The sequence below is a fragment of the Nanorana parkeri genome, unplaced genomic scaffold, assembly GCF_000935625.1.
Source record: "Nanorana parkeri isolate BGI_ZX_2015 unplaced genomic scaffold, ASM93562v1 scaffold102, whole genome shotgun sequence".
Classification (NCBI taxonomy): Eukaryota; Metazoa; Chordata; class Amphibia; order Anura; family Dicroglossidae; genus Nanorana; species Nanorana parkeri.
This window is the reverse complement of record NW_017306370.1, coordinates 2,372,831-2,385,296: the sequence shown is the minus strand read 5'-3', so window position 1 is coordinate 2,385,296 and position 12,466 is coordinate 2,372,831.

Sequence of the window (12,466 nt, the reverse complement as noted above, 5' to 3'; positions counted from 1 at the left end):
GCTATTGACATTTTAAATATTTACATATTCTAAACAAGCAGTGTATATTACAACAAGCCCTCACTGACCTGTATATTACAACAAGCCCTCTGTAGCTTTAGGCATTGTGGAACAATTCTTCCTTAAATTCCCACGGAAGCACTGAAGTAGTTCAAGTGGGGTCTCAGCACTTTGCTCGCTCCTCCTGTTCCGGGGTTACATTAGAGATTAGAAAGCTGCCAAGTAAGTGATGACTTGTTTTTAAAGCTGATTTACTGCAGTCTAAGAATAAGTTAAACTTCACTTTGCATGGCCTGGCTGCAGGTTCACTTTAAATAATTTGGGTCTTTTTTAGTAGTCCTAAATACGTAGTTTAGACATTAACTAGGAATCATTGGACATCCTGGGGTATGTCACAGTGATGTATTTCCTTACTACGTTGATTCTGTATTCAACATACAAAATGCTGCAGTACAATTTGTTTCATATTGGTCTCGGGGTTGGCAAGTGAATAACAGAAACCAAAAGTAATAAATAAAACTTTTAACTCTTGTTGTTTTATTGTAAAATAGTCTTGACATGTCGAACTATGGGTTATAATGTCACAAAATGATGGCCCAAATTCAATAATCCTGTACATACGGCTCCTAATTTCATGCAAAAATGGAGATTTACATTATTTGCCTTCATTAAAGATTTCAAGGGGAAATAAAAATTCCTGAAACAAGTCTTGGAGTCTCTGTCTTTGCAGTATGGTATGACCTTATGAGAAATTAGGGCTGAGGGCTGTCTGTACATGGGCTGTTCAGATGAAGTCTGTTATTTCCCAAAGTGTACAATACAAGTTAGGATTGTAGGAGGCTCTACTTATCATAGATTCATCTCTTCCCATGAAGAAAGGGAAACCTTCAGGATAAAGCTGTCATTGCATTCTTCTTCTTCTTCTTCTTTTTTTTTTTTTTTTTTTTAGAAGGTGCATGTTTCAAATTTGTCATCCTTCTCTTTGTAGCCCTGATAAATGGTAAGCCCCGGAAACGCGTTGGCTTTTATCTGTATTTAGTACATTTGTCAGAAAACGCAATAAGCCACTTGGATTCCTTACATTTGGTGTGATGCTCTGCTGTCTCTAACTACTTGCAGTGCAAAATCAAGATGAAACTTGGAAAAGGGAGAGCTCCACTAACATGATGGGAGAAGAAAATGAGGACAAAAGACCCAGTAGAGATCCGACTAAGTGTAGTATGGATAATGTAGAAAGATATAAAGACAGGAAATAGATGGGTATAGTTGAGGATTCGAATACTCACATGGGTGTGGTTGTGAGATATCCCCCTTAGGGATATCGGGCAACCAATTGTGGAAAAGCTTGCAGGGAATATTTCGCTCCCTGCGCAGGGTGGTTGCACTTGATGCTTGTTGGGGTAGAAGTTGGATGATCCTGAGCTCAACAGCTTTGAGGAACTATTTAAGGGATTGGTGATATTTATAGCTCACAAAAATAAAAAACATATTTTGCATTGAACAGGCAGGGGAAAGAATGGGATGTAAAGTCTTTAATGTGGAAATTGGCACTACTAGAGAATCAGCTAAATACTTTATGTTCTCGAACATCTTCTAGTCCTATTAAAGTTTTCAATTTCATATGCATAAGGGCCCTTTCACACCATGACTATTGAGCTGCATTGTTTAACACAGGCTCAACGTAACACACATATAAACTTTTATGTGCCCTGTTTACACTATACCGGTGAATTGCATAAAAATGCAGTAGGTGTGCAGTTTAACACACGGTCCAATGCACAGTGTTGCTGTAGTGCACAGAATTGAAACGCTCTAGAAAAGAAAAACATGTAAAGAGTGCGATGCAATGTTGCAATACACACCAGTGGGCAGGCATTATACACAGCAGGTGTGAATGAGCCCTAAGTGTTTAGGTGATGCATATTTGACCTTTAAAGTGACCCTGTCACTATATAAGTATCCCAGAGAAGGGAATACTTTTGCATGAATAAAGAAGAGGGCAAAGCCAGATTTTACTAACGCTGTGATTTCAGCCAGTTGGTTCCCCTCTGTTAATCCTTCCCACCTTTTCACCGAAAAGGAACATTAGCAAAATCTTGCTTGCTTACTGCATATTGTTCACGTCACCCAAGTGTGTAATACCAGAGATGAGTGTATCGCCCTTCCATTGCTGAGGTAGAATGATGAACATGTGAATGTCCACCAATTTGCAAAGAGGAGGAATGGGCGGGATTGAGTTTCCACTGGTGCATTGAATGCTGGGACTTGTAGAGCACCGGATAATACTTCCTGTATGCTCGTCCCTCTACAGGAGCCTGTGTGGTCCTGAAAAGTCTGCCGGAAAACCAACACTTGGAGATGTCCATCTCCTGGGTGCCCCACTGCTCTTCCTGCTGACCTCCACCTCACTACTACTGTGTTCTTTAGTAATTTCAGTAGAAAGAAGAGAAATCAGTGATCGCTGAAGTGGGAGGCAGGAGATGGGCACTCCTGGAAGTGACAGTTTTTAGCAAACTTTGAGGGATGATTTTTCTTCAACAGAGAGTCATTGGTAGGAAACCTATCATGAGAAACACAGCATGCTGCCCTGGCTGACCTTCTAAAAATATTATTTGCCTGACTCGTACACTGATTATTTGGAATGAATATCTGATAGGCCCAGCAAAATTGGAAATTAAAATTAAGCATCAAAGCAGGTCAATGCTGAATAAAGCTCTTGTCCTTTTGAATTTGCTATGTAGACATTTCTAAAGCATTTATTTTTAACATTCTTATGTTTTCACTTGTTTAATAGATGTGAAATCACGTAGAAATAACTGTAGGTTCTCCTCCTTTTAACAAGAGTGTGCGAAAAACCTTCCACTGATTGTCCCGTGCTGATCATTGAGGCAGCTCTGCTTCAACCTCTGCTTATTATTTGTCTGGTAGAATTAAGAAAGCAGCTCGTATTATATTGGATTGCTGATAGCTGGCTTAGCATTTTTGGTGTGACACATTATAGGCTTCAGTTACCTTTTGTTGGGCTCCCAGAACAGGGGTACATCATGTCAGGGGAAAAACAAGATGAACTGTGGCACAACTATTGGGAGGGTTGAAGCAGAGTGACTCATGCTGCTTAGGATTAGACCAATGGTGAGGAAGAGTTTGACCTTCCTCCCAAGGCCTTTTATTGGCCAGTTTTAGACCACCAGTACATCATTTTTGTTTACTCTCACAAGTGCTCTTTACATTATTTTGTTTTATTTGCTCTGAAAAACCATTTGTGTTCCTGTCGCCTACATCAAGAGATGGCAGCCAGCGTGCACTGTAGTACCAAGCTTGACCCTTCCCCATGAATTAGTCACATCACTGAAGCACAGCCTTGTGAAAAAAAGAGACTGTCATTGTAACGCCAGTGTCGAGGACCATTTCTAAACATAGATACCTCTTTTATTGGATAACTGATGAGTAGCAAACACTTTCCATGCAGTTTGTTAAATCAAAGTGGCACTAATGATGCCAAGATATGACCCAACCCAAGATTTGACACTATGCTTTCCCAAAATTGGCCCATTTGGTGCCTCCATGATGGAGAAATAACAAAGGCTTCCCACAGTAAACCATCACAGAAAAACATAATGAAATGAGACAATGATGTGCCGATTAGTCAATTCATTGCAAACTAAAGATCTCTCGGAAAGGTTTAGCCAATCTGAGACACTATTTTCGTGCTTTTGGTTACATTCTGTTGCAGAACTTTATTTCAACAAAATCCTCCTGCAAGCCAGAGGGCAACTGTGTTGCTGGTTGAGGATATTGGTTTGAAAGACAGATTGACAGTTCTCGCCATTTAGGTAGCATGTATACTTTTAGGCTGAACACAGCTAAGCCTGGTGTCTGTAGGCTGAACGCAACTAAGGCTGGTGTCAGATGGGTGACTGCCGCTAGTGATCTTGCTGCTGGCAATCTCAAAATTGCCAGCAGCAGGATTGCTAAGAAGCTGCCTGTATGTCCCTATGGAATTGCTGCTTCTGTAGCTGAGGCAGTGAGATGTCCCACCAACCGCTAACGATCAAGATTCTACAGCAGTCGAGTCAGTGGCAGAGCGACATCTCTCTTCCAGCTTCAGAAGGAGCGATTCCATAGGGACAAACAGGAAGCCTCTTTATTGATCCTGCCGCTGGCAATTTATCTCAACCTCCACTTAAACAAGAAGTTAAATCTCCGCAGAATACCATTTAGTTAATACACCTTAAATTGCTCTGCCATAATAATGACAACATAACTGATGCTTGGCACATTCATCAGGTTCAGAGTGTTATGCCATTTTATCAATACATTGGAAATCAGTGTTTTTAATTTTGCTGAAGACCTCAGATGTGCATTTATTGAGTGTTTTTTATTTTCTTATTCATAGTGTTTACTTTAATTGCCTCACTTTGCATAGTCTGCACTGTCCGCAAGTAACATTCAGGTGATATATAACTTGAAATTGTTACTCATGAACAAATTCTGTTTTATTAGGAATTACTTTTTGGGGTGTTATGGTGGAAGGTTTTTAAGAAATGTACTCACATGATATCATTGTTTTACTTCTTCTGAAGTTCTGTCTTTGCTAGATAAGCTATTTATCCAGTGTCTTGTATAGTGGTTATTATGGGAAGTCAGATCTTGTCACATTTGTTGGTAGACCAATGTTTTACCACCCTGTCCTGTCAATAGTACTGACCTTGTACATAGCCTCCGATGTGGAGTAACTACATATTATCTTAGCAGTGTGGTTTGGCTGCCTGTGTGGATAATGTACATTGTTGGTGGGACTTGAAAGCTTTACTAAAATGAATGAAAAGCTATTTAAAGGGGTATCCACATTCAATGAAAGTCCCACCCTGGCTTCTGTAGAAAACCAAGGGGAACTTTTCTGGCTCTTGTTCTGCTGGATCTGAAGGTTGTGTCTATACACTTGTTGGAATGATTGGGTAGGCCCTAGTACATAGTTATTAAGTATTGCAGATCTAGTGGACTAGAGCTAAGGGTATTTGATGTGTAGACACCTTTATTCTGGGAAGAAATGTAAAAAATAGGGGGCCAGTTTGTCTTTATGGGGGTGCAGCAGGATTTACTACATGGAGGGGGGTCTACTTTTATTTAAAGGAAGCCTGTAGTGAGACAGTTTGGAGGCTGACTTTGTTGATCTCTCCATCTGAAACATCAGTTCCCGGAATGTCATGCTGATCCTACAGCTGCAGTACTTTCTATATAAATGATTGCGAAGGATCATTCAGATTAGCAGATCTTTGACTTTCCTGTACAAAGACAACGTCATCCATGTAACCAGCATTTTCAGGAGATGATCAGCAGTGACTACTTCCACATTTCCCTACACAGGTCTCCTTTTATCTGAATGGGAACTTGGACCTTGTGACTTTTAGAGGGTCGTTTTCTCTTCCCAGACAAACACATCCAGCGTATAAGTTCCAGCGTATAAGTTGAAGCTTCCTGCCTCCTGGCAAGGCTACAGCTTTCCATTCAGGGAGGCTCAAGAATGAGGGCTGAAGTATCAATGCTAAAAGACTGAATTCTTAAAGCACTGATGAACCCCCTCTACCCCACCCAGGTCTGGGAACTTCCAGAGGGCTTTATTAAAGCAGTTCAGGATCCCAGTTTTGGCCCTCCTGTCTATGGGGACATGTGGCTACAAGACCATCAGGCTTTCTGTGAATGGATAAACTGTATATTGCCTCTTTGGACAATGGCAGCAGATTCACTTGAAGATCCCAAGCCCATAATAGATATAAATAGGAAAGCGGAGTAATTAAAGGGCCAATCCACCAATAGTAGGCCAAGACTACCTGATGATTTATTTTATCTCTTGGGGATTCCATAGCTGAATGACAATTGTGATCTGCTGAAGGTCTTGACACTTGATCTCTGAGATCTCTTCAAACAAGTCCCTGAAATACATAAAACAAAATTGGGTAATTATTAACTTTCCAGACAGTGACTTATAAAAAAATAATGCCTATAAAAACCTATAAACCTATTAAAAAAAAAATGCTTTGTCAACTGTAGTTTCTTTCTGTTTGTATTGTGGCGGAGCTGTTTGTGAAACATTGCTGGGGCCGGCCAGTTCCTTCACGTGCACTTCCCTCTACAGAAGGCTCCTGCCAAAAAATATTGCTTGTGCAGTGATGCAATTAATGCGGAATAGAGGCTGCCATTCCGAACATGCAACACGCATGAGACAAGGAAATTATTATCAATGATTTACATATGAATGCGAGCTGACACCCAATAAATAAAACAAAATTTCCAGCACTGAGGAGGAATGGGAACACAGGTCCAGTCTCTGTATCGGCAGCTATTTTGGAACCCCCCCCCCTTTGACACATATCCTCCTATTGTTTACCTGCAAGGAGTTCACCTATATGTTTCCCTTTTTTCCTTTAAGGATCAGTCCACCTTTCCCCAAAAAAGTAGTAAATGTGGTATCATTGATCAATGTGCAATTAGTACTTTTTTTGCACAGACACCTGCAGAGCATTGCACCTGTGATCAACTCATCCTGGCTGCAGTGCACAGGCTGCATTTAACCCCAGCTCCAGGTCCTTATGGAGGAAGTGCATCCATTTGGGACTTGTAGTAACTTCCATTTCTCACTCCCGGACCTTGTTGACGCGGGTGTGTGGGTGGAGCCATTGTGAGGTTTGGGGTATGCGACCATGTTTCATGCTGCACCCTAAATATGTGTCTTGGATAAAACAGGGTCTTTTAAAACCTTTAACGGGGAGGGAAGCTGCAGCATCACACAGATCCAATCATTTGTCCATTTTGCACTGCTCTTCTATTCCTTCACGTTTTTACTGTTTTTTACACTGTAGCCTGTAAAGCGTAATGTCTCGGTTTTTGTTCTGTATTGAGTCTTTTCATTTAGTTGTTTAGGTTTGTGCAAAGAAAAAGAAAAGTGTTAATAATTGGAATGAAGCTTGTAAAATATAAGCACTGTATAAAGTGGGATTTAAAGAGTATTAAAGGATTAGGAATGCACTGAGTAAATGCATTTTCTTCCAATTCGTAGTCCTCATTTTTGCGACAGTAAGGGTCTTTGTCGATGGCATCAGTTTGAGGCATTCTGAAATCATAGTTCATTGAAGGGTGCATTTGACCTGCTTCAAGGCTTTGGATTTCCAAAGTGCTTGTGTGGGAACATTTGAAGCAAACAAAAAACTGTGTAGCCCTGGGAATGCAACCTTGGCATTCAAGCTGTGGTAAAACTACAACAAATGCCATGATGCCTCTGGGAGTCATGCTTGTGGCTGTCAGAGACTTGCAATTCCTCATGGAATTTGTAGTTCCACATTTTCCTTTGCAGAACATTTTATACTCAAATGCTCAGTTTCTGTCGGCAAGAAATATTTCTGCCGCTTTGCAGCGGTGGTTGAATGTAGTTTAAAAGAAATCAGCTTCATGTGAGGGCAGCGGACCGCAGCAATGTCATTGATTCAGCCATGTGCCGTTTTATAAAGCCAGGGTTAAATAATTGTAAAAATAATAGTTCTGGTAATTGAAGCCGACACGACCGTAGCCGCTCCCTGTCCTTCTAATTTATGGATTCCGTGTGCGTTCTGACCTGTGCTTCTGCCTTTTTCTAGTTTATGCGCGGTGCAGCATCGGGAGCCGATCACGTAGGGCAGAGATTCTGGGAGGATAAGAGGATCGTGGCTGTAAATAATTTGTAAAGTTTCTCATGTAAACTTTTATATTCCGCCATTTGCATTCCTTTTCTTAAAAGACTTTCCTGTCATTTTGTAATTTTTAAAAGCAGGTCTCCGGCACAGACAGCCGTTTAATGAGCCAGGTATTAGGGCTAAGGCAGCCATTTTTGTAAGCTAAGGGGCCTGTTGTAGTGGAAAGCATTCATTAGGCCTCAGAGGCCTGTACAGCGTGAAAGGATGTTGTTTTTATCTGCCTGCATTGAAACAGGATGTGGCTGTATAAAGGTAAAGGCAGATCTGAAGGTATACTTGCATACAGGTACAGATGTACGTTACCGAACGCAGACTGTCTGCGTCCAGGGCGTACACCTTTTACCTGTACAGATGTACACTCTCGGATCTGTGTTTACCATCCTACAACCACAGCTTGTCATTGATTGTACAGGCGGCTGTATGCAACACTCCCGGCCGCCCTAAACAAGGCCTCTTTCAAGCCATATGGGCCTCTGCGTCTGTGTGAATGAGGCCTTAAAGAGCGAGAACAGTTAGAACTTCTCTCAGATTATTGTGTGTTCCCCCACCTGTCTTGTGTTATTGGGACAGGAAGTGAGGGGTAATGGGGGCACAATACGGACTATTTTTTTCACTATCCAGCCATTAGGTTTTGTGCAGTTGCCGACATTCGTTCATACCCCGATGGACTTTGGTTTGGGCATAAGTGTATTTCTCTTCAGCAGTAAAAGCCTGACAGAGATTGTAGCTATCCAAAACAAAAGCAATGTTTTGAACTTTAAGGGCCTGTTCACACATACCGTGGTGGCCTGCGTCATACCGCACCGGATCACTGCAAGGACACAGAAAACAGTTGGTCTCTATATGTCTCATTCACACCACAACGTGGAGGGCCGCGTGATAAAATGTAAACATGTTGCATTTCATTGCAGTGCACTAGATCTCACCGCAGGTCGCTAATGGTGTGGGGACCTGAATGGAGTGTAGACATTGTACACAATCAATAAAGTAAAAACCAAAATGTAAACAGTGATTGCTCCGGCGCTGTACGATACAACGCACACTGCCGGAGCTGCCACAACGCACTAGCCTGTCCGCAGAAACGTCATTAGCGGACAGACTAGTGTGAACTAGTTCACTAAGAAAGAGTGAATTGTTATTTTGAGATTTCCCTGATTCCTAGCGCATCAACAAGCTGCATTCACAACATTGGCCCTACCGGCCAAATGGCTCCCCCAGCATAAAAAAAATGGCTGCTTTTATCTTGTAGGCCGTAAACCCACCTTAGAACACATAACACCATCTGCCGCAGTGGCTGGCTAGTGACTTGGGCACCCTATGCAGTCGCAGTGATAACATTGACGCTGTCTTTAGCAGATGAGCAATATAATTGCGTTCACTATTCCGTCACCTCATAGGTCGCTTTTTTTTTTTATTGGAATGGCGCAGAAGCAAATTTAGACCGCCATCTGTGCCACAGAGCAATGAAGTAGACATCACTTGAATTGACTGATGTGCTTGTGCGATATTATCCACTCCCTTGGTGAAACCTGTCATGTGGTCATTTTACTATGTCCTGTATGTAAAATATGTTTCTGTTCTACTTTTTCATATGTATGATTACAAGAAAAATAAAATAACTTAAGACACTGTCTCCTTTTTTCTTGTTGTTTTCATTTTATGTTGAATTTGTTTTGCATATAGCGGTGAGGGGTTAGAACTGGGGGAGGCAACCTCAGCATTCCAGCTGTTGTGGAACTACAAGTCCCATGAGACATTGCAAGACTCTGACAGCCACAGGCAAGACTCCCAGAGGCAGCGGCATGATGCGATTTGTAGTTTCACCATATCTGGAGCGCCGAAGTTGCCTGGGTTGGAACATGAATTGGGTTTTTTTTTGCTTGAAGAAATGGATAACTAGCTTTGGAGCACTAGGATTGACCTCCCAACATATGTGCTTTGCAGTGCAGCGCAATGGTCGGGACACCACCATTACATGTGCTGTGTTGCCATGCAGTGATAAAAAGCAGTACATACATGGCATGGCAGAGCAACGCATGTTTATTGTGGTACAGCATGTTTGGCTGCAGCACACACCCGATGGGAGATGTGTTGGGAGTATCATTGAAAATAATTGGCAACGCTCTTAGCCGTGGATCTCGCAAATTTAATTTCAAAGTTTGAAAATGGGTGGGATTACATTGGAATCTGTGACCGCGTCACCGATCACACATTCCAATATAGTCACAAACTTTGACCCTAACAGTCCAGATAAAACTGTATTCCAATTAAAAATCAGAGCCAAAATGTTTGCTGAGAGCGAAACATACAATAAAATGATGTTTAGTGTCACATAGAACATCTAAAAAATACATGACAAATAGTCAATATATAATCAATACATAAAATAACTACTGATCAGAATGCACCTATTCTGATCGATATTTACTTTATGTATTGATTATTTGTTACCTATTTTTTAGATGCCCTATGTGACGCTATACCTTAGGCCAGGTGTAGCCAAACTCTGTCCCTCCAGCTGTGGTAAAACTACAAATTCACCCAGAGTGGTTTGCATGCAAAAGAAATCTGCCCAGGAACACCCCCTCCTTGAAACTGAAATATTCCTATCACAGCATTATGATATTTGTATTTGCATAACTCCTCCCAAGATCCAGCCCACTGCTTGTATCGGGGTCAAGGGCTCTTGAGAGGAGTACTGAGGCCAGCATCTACAGCAGGGGTAGCAAAACTCCGGCCCTTCAGCTGTGGTGGAACTACAAATGCCGTGAGGCATTGCAAGATTCTCACAGCCACAGACATGACTCCCGGAGAGAGATGCATCATGGTATTTGTAGTTTCACCACAGCTGGAGGGCCGGAGGTTTGCTACCCCTGATCTACAGCACTCTATCGGCCATGATCTGCCTGCATTACATAGAGAAGCCACAGAGACCCAGTGGTGATGTCACTGGGTCCAAAATAAGGTATATACTGAAAATAAAAAGGTTTTATTTAAAAATATCATTAGTGTGTTGATTAGACAGGGAAGGCAAAATATAAGCAGATTAAACTTCAGTTCTAAGCAGCCCATTCTTTTTTAATGGGCCGCCAAACCATTTGCAATTATCAATTTGCAACATAATTAAAGCAACACAAGCAAACACCAATAATTCACATCTGTACGTTGTGGTGCATTACAACACAAGTGCATGGTCGTGCCCAAAGAATGACACTGCGCTGCACCGTGTTTAATGTGTTACCGTGTGCTGTGCACACATTGTACAGCGTGAATCGGCTTTAATATGACATCTACATGTCTTTGTAACATCTTTGTCTACGTGTGGGCTTTTGTCTCATCTTAGTTTTTGATGTTTGCACAGCACATATAAATACAGTATGTCATAATAATCATGTGGCCCTAACACGGTCCAGTATATATAAAGTGAACCCCCCTTTCTGCACTGCTGACCATGTTGTGACTGCATTTTTATATAAGAGCCTGTAGTCTTGCTGGTGATGGGGGGAAATAATGTGTAGTCAATGGTTGTAAAGGGAAAAGCCACCTCTTTGGCCTGTGCTGCGCATAGACACAAACCTTCAGTGCCTAAGGCCCCATTCACACAAGTGTGAGTGTATGAGGTGTATTGGTCATAGTTTTTAGCAGGCTTGGGTGAAATCAGATGTACTGGGTTCTCACCAAGCCTCAGGTCATCACTACTGTCCACCTGGATGTGTTGGGTATTCCCATCCACCTGGAAGTATTGGGTGTTCCAATTCTCCTAGACATGTTAGATGTTTCAGTCCACCTGGAAGTATTGGGTGTCCCAGTCCATCTGGAAGTGTTGAGTGTACTTGTTCACCTGGAAGTATTGGGTGTTTCAATTCACCTAGACATGTTAGATGTTTCCGTCCACCTGGAAGTATTTATAAGAGCCTGTAGTCTTGCTGGTGATGGGGGGAAATAATGTGTAGTCAATGGTTGTAAAGGGAAAAGCCACCTCTTTGGCCTGTGCTGCGCATAGACACAAACCTTCAGTGCCTAAGGCCCCATTCACACAAGTGTGAGTGTATGAGGTGTATTGGTCATAGTTTTTAGCAGGCTTGGGTGAAATCAGATGTACTGGGTTCTCACCAAGCCTCAGGTCATCACTACTGTCCACCTGGATGTGTTGGGTATTCCCATCCACCTGGAAGTATTGGGTGTTCCAATTCTCCTAGACATGTTAGATGTTTCAGTCCACCTGGAAGTATTGGGTGTCCCAGTCCATCTGGAAGTGTTGAGTGTACTTGTTCACCTGGAAGTATTGGGTGTTTCAATTCACCTAGACATGTTAGATGTTTCCGTCCACCTGGAAGTATTGGGTGTTCCAATTCACCTAGACATGTTAGATGTTTCCGTCCACCTGGAAGTATTGGGTGTTCCCGTCCATCTGGGAGTGTTGAGTGTACCTGTGCACCTGGAAGTATTGGGTGTTCCAATTCACCTAGACATGTTAGATGTTTCCGCCCACCTGGAAGTATTGGGTGTTCCAGTCCATCTGGAAGTGTTGAGTGTACCTGTGCACCTGGAAGTATTGGGTGTTCCAATTCACCTAGACATGTTAGATGTTTCCGCCCACCTGGAAGTATTGGGTGTTCCAGTCCATCTGGAAGTGTTGAGTGTACCTGTGCACCTGGAAGTATTGGGTGTTCCCGTCCACCTTTGTGCATTCCAGCTACTTCTGTTACATTTCTATAATATGAAATAGCCAAGATGCA